Here is a 14,486-nt window from a genome sequence, read left to right on the forward strand (position 1 = left end):
GGGCGCGCGAGCGCACCCGCTGGGTGTAGCCTCCGGGCAACTTTGGAAAAGTTGGGCGGGGCCTTTTCATGGTTGTTGGTGTTGACGGTGGCGTCGAGGGGCCGTTTGCAGCCAGCGGAGGGTGTGCAACAGGCGTGGCATGTTCCGAGCGGGGGCGCGCAAACGCACCCACTGGGTGTAGCCTCCGGGCAACTTGGAAAAGTTGGGCGGAGGGTCTTGTTGTTGGTGATGAAGCTGATGGCAGTGTGGAGAGTGCCGGGCATGGACACGGAGTCCGCTGGCTGATGGGCACGGGGCCTTGCCGAGCACGGATGTGGAGTCTGCCGGCTGGTGCTGTCGGGCGCGGACGTGGGGTCCGTCGACAGAAGTTGTCTGGCGCGAACGCGGGGTCTGCCGACTGATGGTGTCGGGCACGGACGCGGGGTCCGTTGACTGAAGTTGTCGGGCGTGGACACGGAGTCCTCCGACTGATGTTGTCGATGACAGCCGGCTGCGGGCTGTAGCCGGCGCGGCTTGCTTCAAGTGGGGGCACGCCAGCGCACCCGCTGGGTGTAGCCTCCAGGCGACTCGAAGAGTCGGGTGGAGGGTTTATATTGCAGATGAAGCAGGCGGTGTGAGGCCGGTTGCAGCCAGCCTCCGGGCGAGAAGGGGGTTCCCTCAGAGATGAATAATGCAAAAGACAAAGTTAGTCCTCGCAGATATATCAAACCTTTGCTTTTAGTAGTGCAAGTTTTATGCGGAGGGTGTCGACTCGGTTTCGTCCGAGCCCCCTTCAATCTTTTTCATGTCCCCTCCATTCTTTGGCTTGCGCTCTCGCTAGCCGGACAGTCGCCCTGCAGTCTGTGGCTAAGAGTGGGCCGCGGGGTGGAGTGTACAATACTCAGACTCTAGGAGCGAATTTAATGGAGCAGATACGCATAAAGCAAATAGCCGGGTCGCCCGTACCATTTTTCTCCCCAGACATTTTTTTGCGTGGATGGCCTCCAGCGTTTGCTCTTGCTAGCCGGACAGCCGCTTTGTGGTCCATAGCCGAGACAAAGAGTGAGCCTTCGGTACCATGCACGCTACTAAGCCGTCTGTGGGAACGAACATCTCAGTCCGAGCGACCAGCCTCCGGTCCAACTCTGGCTGGCGCTGGGGCGAACAGTGGTGCAACTGCGATAAAATGCAGAGATAGCCCCCCGAGCATCACTCGAGGTTATCCGTTTTTGCTTGCAGTGCAAAGACACGCGGATAGAAGCTCATATTGCTTTTGGCGCAGTCGGGGTGGAGATGATCTCCGGCAGGCGGCCCGAGCCTCCGGACGCTCGAGGGATGCCCCACCCGGTGAGGCCCATCCGGCCAGGCGGCGAAGCGGGAGGCGGCCTAGCCAGCCAACCAGTCGGCAAGACGTCGGAGCGGACAGTGGACCAGTCGGCCGTGTGGCGACGTGGGCAGTCGACCTGAGCAACCGGTTGGACTGCTGGCCGTGCAGCCGGTCACGCCGGCAGATGCGCAGCCGTCCATGCATGTACGCACATGCTTTGTACGTAATTTCTTCTCATCTCGCTGAGCAGCCGGACGCAATACTCTCTTTCTTTTTTTCGCATGGACATTGGCCACTTCCTTCTATATGTTTTTAGCCAGCCGGCCCTCTGTTTCTTTTTGTTTCCAGCCGGCCCCTTTCTCTTTTACCTGTTGTTGGCAACCAGACGCTTCTCACTTTTATCCGGTTGTTGGCAGCCAGACGTTTTTCTCTTTTTCTTCTTTAGCAGCCGGCAGGAAGGGCGGCCGCCGCGGGGTGCCAGCCGCGGGCGGAGCAGAGGTGACACGGAGGACGGTGCGGCCGGGCTTGAGACTGCGGGTCGAGGCGACGCGCAAGGCCGCTCGGCAGACGGCTGGTGCGGCCGCTCGGGAGTCGAGTGCGTGGACGCACGGGCGAGTGGCAGGAGCCTCACTCGGAGCGGGAGGAGCGGCGCGCTCGGGAGCTAGCCGGGTGGCTGGGCGCGACGCGGGGCAGTCGGAATGGGGGAGCCAGCATAGAGAAAGGTGCCGGATGCAACTGCGACTGGTGAGGGAGTCCTCGACTAAGGGGTCCTTGGACAGCCAGACTATATACATTGGTCGGACTGTTGGACTATGAAGATACAAGATAGAAGACTCCGTCCTGTGTCCGAATGGGACTCTCCTTGGCGTGGAAGGCAAGCTTGGCGATACGGATATGTAGATTCCTTTCTCTGTAACCGACCTTGTACAAACCTAGTCCCCCTCGGTGTCTATATAAACCGGAGGGTTTAGACTTCTAGAGTTTAGTCACAACAATCATATCCTCGTAGGCTAGACTTCTAGGGTTTAGCCATTACGATCTCGTGGTAGATCAACTCTTGTAATACTCATATTCATCAAGATCAATCAAGCAGGAAGTAGGGTATTACCTCAATAGAGAGGGCCCGAACCTGGGTAAACATTGTGTCCCCCGCCTCATGTTACCATTAACCTTAGACACACAGTTCGGGACCCCCTACCCGAGATCTGCGGGTTTTGACATCGACATTGGTGCTTTCATTGAGAGGTCTGTTGTGTCGTCAATGATAGGCTTGATGGCTCCATCAATCATCTACAACAATATAGTCTAGTGGGAGATCTTCCTCCCTGGATAGATCTTCGTATTTGGCAGCTTTGCACTGCGGGCCCACTCGCTTGGCCATCTAGAGCAGATCGAGAACTCCGCCCTTGGCCATCGGGTCAGATTTAGAAGCCTGAATTTGTGGTCGATATCCGCGGAGACTTGATCTTCGATGGAGTCAAACCCATGACGGCTGTCCTCGGCCACTATGATGAACATGACCTAGATCTGTCATCTGGCCGCATACAGGAGATTGCACCTGTGAGCGCCCTGGCCCTAGAGTCGGAGCAAACTGCATCACCCGAAGACGAGAAGCTTAGCCCCGTCATAGAGGTCACAGACTCAGCAGTGCTTGAGCCGCACACAGACCCAACCTCAAGCTGGGCTTGTGTTACCGGAACCTTGGACTCGCCTCCGGCCATGGGTTCCGGACTGCGTGCATCTACGTCCGTCGAACCTGATTGGACATCGGTCTTGGAGTTCAGCTCTGCGAACCTGATTGAAGTCCCTCTCCTTATCAGGGGATTGTTGGCTGAACTGTCGAGGATTTAACCGACACGCTCGATTACGACTCCGAAGACATCGACGGCATGGACGACGATGCCGGAGAAGAGCAGGCACAAAAACCACCACCTTTAGGGCAATGGACGGCTACATCATCATATGATATATACATGGTGGACACACCAAAGGAGAATGAGGCCGACGGCGATAACAGCATGCCTGTCGATGAACCTCCTATCGGATTTGGGGTTCTGGCAGACCCTTAAGATTCGAACACTGGGGTGCGTGCGGAGATTTCGCCCTCTGCCTACCTGCATCTCACCGCCATGCTAGGATCTAAGCTATGAAATGAACAACACAAGAGACGCGGGATTTATACTGGTTCGGGCCACCATTGTGGTGTAATACCCTACTCCAGTGTGTGGTGTGGTCGATTGCCTCTTGGGGTGATGATGAACAATACAAGGAAGAACAGCCTCGCGAGGGTCTGTTCTTGGCTGGTGCAATGAACTGCTACGGGGAGTTCAGTCGCTCTTCCAGATGATGATTCGATTGATCTCTAGTTGATCTCTCGATGCCTCTACCTTGTGGGTGGCTAGTCCTATTTATAGGCAAAGGCTCTGGGCCTCTTCCCAAATATTGAGCGGGAAGGGCGCCAACAATTGGCCATTTTGAAGGGGAACATCTAGTACACTTATCCTGACTAAAGTTGGTCCTCGCCTGCCAAAGGCCATGGTGGTGACGCCGGCTTGGGCTCCACGATGACCTCCATCCTGTCGTTCTGCTGGTCTTGGTCTTGTTGCACCGAAATGGTTGCCTTTGCTTGGTACTCTCGCCTGCGCTTGCTCCCTTTGGACCAAAGAGGAAACAAGGACACTGCGTGGGCTGGCGCCCGCCTGGCGCCCTTGGTCGTCATGGCTTGCGTCATGGGCACCTCGCGAGGTGCCCCGCCTTGATCTCTCCGCCTCCTCGCAAGCCAGCCGGACGAGGCCGCTCCTAAGGAGGCCTCCTGTTGTTTGCCCCGCGAGGCTTTGCCCCTCGCGAGGGTCTTGAGCTCGTGATGATGAAGATAGGCCGTGCTGGGCCTCCCCTTGAGCCACGCCGCAGGCCGCACGCAGGCAAGTCTGGGGACCCCCGTTCCCAGAACGCCGACAGTAGCTCCCGGGCCCAAGGCGCGCCCGGACTTGGCCGAGCAGGGAAGCGAAGGGGCAAGTGCGAAGCGTCGCAGGCCCTAACAGCCTGCGGCCTTGGGCGCCGAGTGGCAGTTGATTGGACGTGAGCGGCTCCGCTCCCCCACGACGCCTCGGCAATTGCACGAACTGACAAGTCCCTGCATGCAAAGCGGGTCATGATTACCTGCGATCGTGGAGGCCGGCGGTTGGCCTCCTCTGGCTATAAGTACGTGACGACGCCTGCCCTTCCAGTCCATCCCCCCTTGCTTCTCCTTCTTCTTCATGGCTCCGCCAAAGAGGTTCTCGGCTGCCAGGAGGGGCCTGACCCTCCCCCGCCCAAGCGTGGTCGAGGCCGTCCCCGCAAACTCCCGGCGACTCCCACGATGGCTCCTCACGGCCGTGAAGGCTATCTCCTGCGCGATGACGGGCGGCAGGCCGCCGCTGGGGGGCGCGCCGTGGCCGCGTGACCCACTAGGCCGCGCTCCCACTCGGCAGAGGTTCTGCCGGAGTTCGTTGTGTGGTCGGCGGAACCGGCCAGCACCCTCTTCCTCTTAGGTGAGCTTCCGGCCGGCACCCGGACGGCCTCTGGCTTCAGGCGGACGGTTGCTGCAGCCGAGCCTCCTGGGCTTCGCTGGAGGTCTCTACAGCCGGCAGCTTGGCCCTGACCCACGGCTGGCAAACGTTTGCCCGCGCGCATGGCCTGAGCCGGCGGTGCACCATGCACTTCAAGTTCGACGGCGACGCCACCCTCCACGTGAGGGTGTTCGGGGAATATGGTCGCCGCGCTGGGTGTTGCCCTGAGAACGACGACCACGGCCGTGGGCCCAGCCCCAGCGACGATGAAGACGACAGCGCGCGCGGGGTCGGCAGCCCCCGTGGCTCATCAAGCTTCGACGGCTCTTCCTCAAACAGCGACTCCTCCAGCGGTGGCCGCGATCAGCCTCCGCGCCGGCGCGCCCGCCTGGAGAGAGGTAGCGGTACCACCCGCCGTCCCGCCTCGGTGAAGCGCGAGATGGAGTCTCGCTGAGCTCCGGAGGCAGTTCGAGCCTCGCGAGGTGGTGCCGGGCGAGTCACGCCTGTTTTGTTCCTTTTCCCTTTCCTGCGCAAAGAGACAGTAGTGTAGGGCCCCGCGAGGGTATGCATGGACTATCACTATTAATTATTGTACTGCTTCTGCTATTCTGGTATTGTGCCTTCGTGCCGCACGCCTGCACGCAGAAATTAATTAGCTTGGGGGGGAGCCCTGTCATGACCTTGGCTTGCCGAAGCCGAGTGTCACGCCCAATATGCGACCCTATCCAAAAGGAACTCGAAGGTCCCACCAAGGATAGACCCGCATATTGAAACGCTTTTGCAAGGTGGATATCATTACATCAACATTACATAAAAGATGGGGATACATACATAAGGCATACAATGCCACTCGAATACAACATTACAATACATGAGAGCATCATCCGTCTACAGATGAATCACAAACAGAAACTCAAACGACATCCACCCTGCTAGCCTAGGCTGCCGACCTGGAACCTATCCCCTGATCGAAGAAGAAGCAGAAGAAGAACTCAACGCAAGCAACCATCGCTCTCGCGTCATGATCATCGCTAAAATCTGTACCTGCAACTGTTGTTGTAGTAATCTGTGAGCCACGAGGACTCAGCAATCCCATTACCATGGGTATCAAGACTAGCAAAGCTTAAAGGGAAAGGAAGGGGTAAAGTGGTGAGGCTGCAGCAGCGACTAAGCATATATGGTGGCTGACATACGCAAATAAGAGCGAGAAGAGAACAAGCGGAACGGTCGTGAAGCTAGCAATGATCAAGAAGTGATCCTGAACTCCTACTTACGTCAAAAATAACCCAGAAACCGTGTTCACTTCCCGGACTCCGCCGAGAAGAGACCATCACGGCTACACACGCGGTTGATGCATTTTAATTCGGATCTGGTGTCAAGTTATCTACAACCGGACATTAACAAATTTCCATCTGCCTATAACCGCAGGCACAGCTTTCGAAAGATTATACCCTGCAGGGGTGTCCCAACTTAGCCCATGACAAGCTCTCGCGATCAACGAAGGAATAGACCTTCTCCCAGGAAGACCCGATCAGACTCGGAATCCCGGTTTACAAGACATTTTGGCAATGGTAAAACAAAACCAGCAAGACCGCCTGATGCGCCGACATCCTGATAGGAGCTGCACATATCTCGTTCTCAGGGCAACACCGCATAAGCGAAGTGTACAGGAACCGACGAACCAAGTTGCCAAGGAATGGCCCTGCACGGTGCTCTAGTTCGAACCAACACTTAGACAAGCACTGGCCCGGGGGGGCTGTAATAAAGATGACCCTTGGGTTAATTACTCCCAAGGGAAATATAGGTGGTGGTGAGGCAAATGGTAAAACCAATGTTGGGCCTTGCTGGAGGAGTTTTATTCAAAGCGAACTGTCAAGGGGGTCCCATAAATCACCCGACCGCGTAAGGAACGCAAAATCCGGGAACATAACACCGGTATGACGGAAACTAGGGCGGAAAGAGTGGAACAAAACACCAGGCATAAGGCCGAGCCTTCCACCCTTTACCAAATATGTAGATGCATTAATAATATAAGAGATATTGTGATATCCCAACCAAAATCCTGTCCACCAAGGAGAAAACTTCAACTTCACCTGCAGCTAGCAACGCTATAAGAGGGCTGAGCAAAAGCGGTAACATAGCCAAACAACGGTTTGCATAGGAAAGGTGTCAAAGGTTAGAGGTCCATGGCAATTTGGGATGGCTTGATAAACAGGTAATAGGTAGCGCAGCATAGCGATAGAACGAACCAACTAGCATAGCAATGATAGTAGTGAGATCCAGGGTAGCGGTCATCTTGCCTGAAATCCTGCAAGGAAGAAGAACGAGTCCATGAAGAAGACGAACGGGAGCAGTCGAACGAATCCTCACGAACGCAACGTTACCGGAACTAAGAAGCAACACCGGAAAGAAACAAACAACGTGGTAAACAACCATCACGTCACCATGGCATGATGCACAATTAAGTATGATGCATGTCCGGTTTAATAAGGCATGGTATGGCAAGTGAAACAAACAATACTACAAGTTAAGTGGAGATCAATTATTTAGTTCTCTCCCGTTTAGGTACACAACAATATTAAATGTTGTTAAACATGGCAGAGATGAAGCATGATAAAACTACCTATCTAGGCAATTTAAATGAGGCCGGAACAACAAACAATAATTTCGGAAAATCCCCATGTGCATAAAATGAATTTGGTATTGTTCTGTCCTAAACACAATTTTAATGTTGTTAAACAGGAAAATAAAGTGCACCATGTTAAACTAGGCATTTTTTCACCCCATTTACATATAAAGAACATTTAATTCCGAGCTACGGTTATTTAGTTATGAAATAAGGCATTTTAACATGGCATATTAGCAAATTTAAATAAACAGCAAGTTAAGCATTTTAACATGGGATGAAAATGACATATTATTAATCTACACAAAATTCTAAGCATTTTACATATAAAGTTTGTTTAAATCCGATGCACGGTTAATTAATTATTACATGCGTGAGGTCTAGGGGGTTTTCTGCAATTCTGGCAATCTATGGATTAATAGCAAAATCGCAGGCACTGAAAAAACACGGCCTGGGCCGAATCTGGAGCATGCTGGGCTGAACTTAGAGGAGCTGTGGGGAGCTCACCCATGGGCCGGCCCGGTCGGGAGGAGAGGCCAAGGCAGGCCTTGGAGGCCGCTGGCCCGTGGGGCCTGAAGGAGTCGGCGCGCTGGGCCTGGCAGGGGGGGGGGCGCTGGGCCTGGCTGGCTGTGGCTGGGCCTGGCGCAGGCTTCGGCTGCGGAGGCCCACGCAGGAGGGAGGTCATCGTCGCCCTGCTCGCGCACGGGCAGGGTGCAGGGACAGCGGCGGCGAGCTTCAACGGGGAAGGCAGGGGGGTGGTCCGGCGAGGCACACGAGGTCGGGAACAGGCAGATCCGGCCTCGGGGATCCTGGATCCGGCGTCGGCGGTGGTCGGAGAGTCACGGGTCGGGGCACAGAGGAGCTCGGCTCCCATGGCGGCGGCGAAATCCTGCGGGCAGAGGGAGGTTAGAGGAGGAGGAAAGGAGACGAAGGGAGAGCGGGGCGAGGCGGCACTGGCCTGGGTCGAGGACGTGGCGGCTCCTGGGAGGGATCTCCGGCGAAGCTCCTCGCCGGTGACTGCCGGAGACGGACGGCACGGGGGTTCCAGCGGGAGGAAGTGGACGAGAGGCGGGCGCGGGACGCTCGGTCGGAGGGGAGCACGGGGTCCGACCCGGGCCCCAGATGGGCTCGGGCGGGCTTGGCGAGGGCCTGGCGGCGCTGGGAGGCCGGGGAGGCCATGTGGCTCGCTGGGAGTAGGCCACGGGCGCCTGAGGGACGGCGGCTGGCCCGTGGGACGACGCCAAGTGGCGGGAGCGTGGAGGCCGGCGGCGGAATTCGAGGAGAGGAGGTGGGAGGCGGCTAGAAGATGATTGGGGGCACAGAAATTTAGGAGGAGGGGTAGGTAGCTGCCCAAAAATGGAGAGGGGGGTGTCCATATATAGCAGGTAGGCTAGGTTAGGGGGGTTTGGGGGGCTTTCGGAGCCCTCCGATCGCGATCCAACGGCACCGGTCGGAGGGGGGTATGGATGGCTAGGTGGGCTGCAAGTGACCGTGTAGAAGGTCTCGGGCTGAGAAGAGAGGAGGAGAAGTGCGGCCCGGCAATTGTTTCGGAGACCGAAACGTCCGACGAATATACCGACTATATCGTGGTTACATAAATAACGGTTGGGCAGTCAAATGGACTCCGAATGCGACGAAACTTGGCAGGCAGCCTGTCTACACTATAATAAGACCGCACAACAAGTTACGACCCATTCCGAGAACATTTTTATGCCACTTATAAAATAATATATCGGAGGTGCCGCGGGCGCGTGCGAGTGTGGTCTGGACTCCGAACGGACAACGGAGAGAAACGGTGGAACTCGAACGGATGCAAGTTTTGAAAAACATGCAGATGAAATGCAGATGATGACATGAGACGAGATGCATAACATGAACAAAAGCAAAACAACAGACAAAACCCAACCACGGAGGAAATAACAACAGACAAAACCCAACCACGGAGGAAATAACATATAGCATCTCCGGAAAAGGCAAGAGTCGGAGTTACGAATATGGAAAGTTGTATCCGGGGCGTTACAACACTCCACCACTACGAGAGGATCTCGTCACGAGATCTAGGATGGCACCAGAGGGAAAAGGAAGAGGAAGATAAGCGGTAAAACTAAGTTGCTTCTTTGACGAATGAGTGAAACCACGAACCTTGAGAGGTTGAGCAATTTAAAAGAAAGAGTATAACAGAGATGAACGAGATTGCAAACAATCCATTAGAAAAGAGGAACAAGGAACATTACGATAACTTGAAGGTTGCAAAGACATGAATCAAGAGTTTAATTGACAAGATAGGGTTCAAAACCACTCCGGTTACAACAAGATGAGAGAGGAAGAATTCGGGCAGCACTCCGGTTGAACATGAAAGGAATAGAACAATAACTTGAGAAGAAGGGATGATACTTGATGAGATCAACAACACACTGCCTCCGGAACTATTGAAAGAGTGGCATAAGGGGTAAGAAGGATTTCAGACAGCTCTCCGGTTGGGGAAGGAGGCAAAACTTGATAAGATGAAAAGAACTTGAAGAGATGACACAACACTCCGGTTAAATGGATAAGCACGAAAAGAACATGATCCTCAATTCGAGATGATGAGAGAAAAGAGCAACATCACAATGCCTCTGTAACGAAAGAATAGAGGTTAGACCGTTGGGATAAAGGGATGGAGAAGAAAATGACAACTTGTTCCACAATTGAACTTGGAAAGCATCCTTGCAAAGAAGGATTGAATGGAGTTGTTGAAAAATCAACAACGAAAGGCACAAGCTTGTTGTGGGCTTATGGCAAACATCTCAAAATGATGAGGTGACAACCGGCGACTAACGAAAAACAATTGATTGCTTGAGATCAACGAAGAGATGAAAACTGCTTTCGCCGAGAGGATAGGAGAAAACTTGGATCATTGATAAGCACCACAATAGCAACATTCCCAATGGAAGGCTTTAGGTGAAATATGACACAAGATAACTCCAATGGAGAGATTGATGGATTTAAAATACCTCATTCTTGACAACATATGAATCAAGAAACACGAACTCAAAATTATCAAGAATGACATAACACCACCTCAAAAGATAAGGTAGAAAGAATTGCACTTTAGAATGCAAGATGAAGAATACTTGAGCTCCTCAAAACAAAACATGTGTTGAGCACCCTGTTTATTTTTGAGTATAGCTTGACAGATCATAACTTCGAGAGAAATCTTGAAGAACAATTGAAGAATGAAAGGAATCCTTGATGAACCATCATGTAGAGCCTCAAAGAAGAACTCCGGTAATAAAAGGATGATAAAAAGAAGGAGAAGTTGAAAACACAAGGTGAAGCCTTGCAATGATTTAGATGGAGCTTCGCGACGATATAACCAAGAAAACTTGGAACTCCAAAAAAGAAAAGATGAAACACTAGAAACGATCATTACTTCATCATGAACAATCTCCGGAAGAAGGAATTAATCACTTGGATGAAACAAGAATAAGAATTATGTCATGCCTATCCTTCACCAATTTAGATTGATGACAACCAACGGATTTGGCATACTACTTATTCTCGTAAAAAGGATGAAGATAGATATGGCGCAAACTTGTGAAGGTCTTCAAGAAACCACCGGTAGGATTTGGAAACAATGAATATTTGATATGATAAGGAGGAAGAGAAATCTTGAACAAACCACCGTAAGGATTTAAAATGAAAGAATTAAAGGGGTGAATCACCGGTAAGAATTAGAGAACGAATGAAGATACTTGAGGGAATTTAGATACATGTGAACAAAGAGATCATGAGCTGATTAGAGAATACTTGATCAATGCACCGGTAAGATTTGGATAACGAGAGCTGAAAGCTTGAATGAATAATTCTGAGATGATGGGCTACGGAGAATCAATCTGAAAAGACTCTTGAATTGCTCCGGATGGATGAAAGGAATTCTCACAATCGAAAACAATTATGAGAGGATGACCTCAAGCTAGAACCATGAATCTTGAAGAGAATGGAGCAAGATTTAAGAGAAACTTTTCTTCGATCTTCACATGTTGAGAATGATGATGAGAACCACCATGAATTGTTGAGATACTCCGGAACAAAGAAGAATAGAAATGATGAACCAACGATGAAAAGAATTTGAAAGATCTTGGAGAAAGACATATGACTGATGATAATTCATTCTTACGTCACACTTGAAAAGAATTAGGAATGGCTCCTGATAATTCGAAGAGTCAGGTAAGATCCTGGGAAAAGACCTGTGGGTTAGGGCCCACTGAAGAGATAACACCGTTGAAAAGGATGATGAACAGATAGATGAAGCACCGGAACAATTGAAATATTTGAATGAGGTGATAACCTCGAATTAATTCAAACACAGACGAATCTTCTGAGATGACTTGAACACTCCGGAAGGATAAACTGGCGAGAGACAAACGAGCAAGGAGAACACTTGATCCAAGGAAAAGAATGTGATCGCTACCGAAAAACTTGAATTGAGTCCACCGGAGAAAGAAAGGGATGAAGAATGACAAACAAAACGAGAATTCACCAGTTGAAATACTTGATGTAAGACTGAAGAGACTCCGCACGAATAGAATTGATGGTCGATACAGACAACTTGGAAGGGAAACCGACGAATATCTTGAAGAGATTAGGAATGATAACACGAAACTTTTGAGATATCTTCAGCACACCGGAACAAATGGTAAGCGAGAAGTGAAAGATTAAGAGGTGCACCGGTATGAAAAAGCATTTGACATGAGGAAAAGACTATGATCAACAATGAAAGCTTGAATTAATTCACCGGAGAAGAAACAACAATGAAGGATGATGAACTTAACACTGTTGAGCATCTTCATGGAAAATCACTGGATAAGAACATTGAAAGAAAAGAATGAAGAGACTTCCCACAAATAAAAGGATACATGATTAAGAAATCTGAGTCCTTGAAGAAAAAGGGTGGGAGGGCGGGGAAAACAAAGACAACTTGGGATGGATAAAACAAACACCGGTGAGAAAACTTAGAGTTGATCTTGCGAATGTTGAAATGACCGGATCCACTTGAAAAGAAGCACACCGGTTGGAAAGAATTAACATGACAAACTCGATGATCAAAAAGATTAGTATTCACATGGCAACATGAGAACACCGTTTATGAAAGGGTATGGATTCAACATTTGACTTCGAAGCAACTCGAATACCACAAATAAAACAAAACAAAGGATTGGCTTGCAGAATAAGCCAGAACAAATACAGATGATAGAGATTTACCCAATCCCATATCATGCATCTGTCGGAAAGATATTCTAGGAGCTACTTGAATTCCCACCTATAAAACTCCCAAAACTTTCTGGTTATGCAATCTGGTGTTGGGGATACAGGGGAAGCAATATATCTCACCCAAACTAACAATACCTACATCCAGCTGTATCCATCCGTCAACACATAACCAAGAAACCTTCGGAAATCGTGTACCTCAACCTTCGAAAAGCATCCGTTATACGAGCTATGGCGATACTCCCGAACTCCCCAGTATTGGGTGACGTCGAGGTTATCTCACCAACAACTGCATAAAAGAGATTTTCGATGTCGGCAAAACTCAGGTTCCAGAACTGCAACGATAAAATTGTGACGACAACACCTCGGAGCTCAACTCCCCGGGTCAAAGCCACATAAATAGACAGGAGGCACCAAGAACAATGTTCTCGTCACAAAACCATCGGAACGATTCCAAGATACCTGCGTGATCCTAAAATTTTTTTAGTGAAATTTGAGGAGAGGAAAGACAAAACATCTACGTCAGGAGACCTCACCAGAGCGACGAAGGGGGCAGAGGAGTAAAAAGAATCCTACTCTCCGATATATATAATCCTAAGACTCAAAATAGTTTTCTTCTAGACTCAACAACGGCCAACAAACACGGGGGCTCCTAGGGTCGGTCGAGGCTCTGATACCAACTTATCACGCCCAATATGCGACCCTATCCAAAAGGAACTCGAAGGTCCCACCAAGGATAGACCCGCATATTGAAACGCTTTTGCAAGGTGGATATCATTACATCAACATTACATAAAAGATGGGGATACATACATAAGGCATACAATGCCACTCGAATACAACATTACAATACATGAGAGCATCATTCGTCTACGGATGAATCACAAACAGAAACTCGAACGACATCCACCCTGCTAGCCCAGGCTGCCGACCTGGAACCTATCCCCTGATTGAAGAAGAAGCAGAAGAAGAACTCAACGCAAGCAAGCATCGCTCTCGCGTCATGATCATCGCTAAAATCTGTACCTGCAACTGTTGTTGTAGTAATCTGTGAGCCACGAGGACTCAGCAATCCCATTACCAGGGGTATCAAGACTAGCAAAGCTTAAAGGGAAAGGAAGGGGTAAAGTGGTGAGGCTGCAGCAGCGACTAAGCATATATGGTGGCTAACATACGCAAATAAGAGCGAGAAGAGAACAAGCAGAACGGTCATGAAGCTAGCAATGATCAAGAAGTGATCCTGAACTCCTACTTACGTCAAACATAACCCAGAAACCTTGTTCACTTCCCGGACTCCGCCGAGAAGAGACCATCACGGCTACATGCGCGGTTGACGCATTTTAATTCGGATCTGGTGTCAAGTTATCTACAACCGGACATTAACAAATTCCCATCTGCGTATAACCGCAAGCATGGCTTTCGAAAGATTATACCCTGCAGGGGTGTCCCAACTTAGCCCATGACAAGCTCTCGCGATCAACGAAGGAATAGACCTTCTCCCAGGAAGACCCGACCAGACTCGGAATCCCGGTTTACAAGACATTTCGGCAATGGTAAAACAAGACCAGCAATACCGCCCGATGCGCCGACATCCCGATAGGAGCTGCACATATCTCGTTCTCAGGGCAACACCGGATAAGCGAAGCGTACAGGAACCGACGAACCAAGTTGCCAAGGAATGGCCCTGCACGGTGCGCTAGTTCGGACCAACACTTAGATAAGCACTGGCCCGGGGGGGGCTGTAATAAAGATGACC

Source organism: Triticum aestivum, chromosome 7B (assembly GCF_018294505.1).
Source record: "Triticum aestivum cultivar Chinese Spring chromosome 7B, IWGSC CS RefSeq v2.1, whole genome shotgun sequence".
Taxonomy (NCBI): domain Eukaryota; kingdom Viridiplantae; phylum Streptophyta; class Magnoliopsida; order Poales; family Poaceae; genus Triticum; species Triticum aestivum.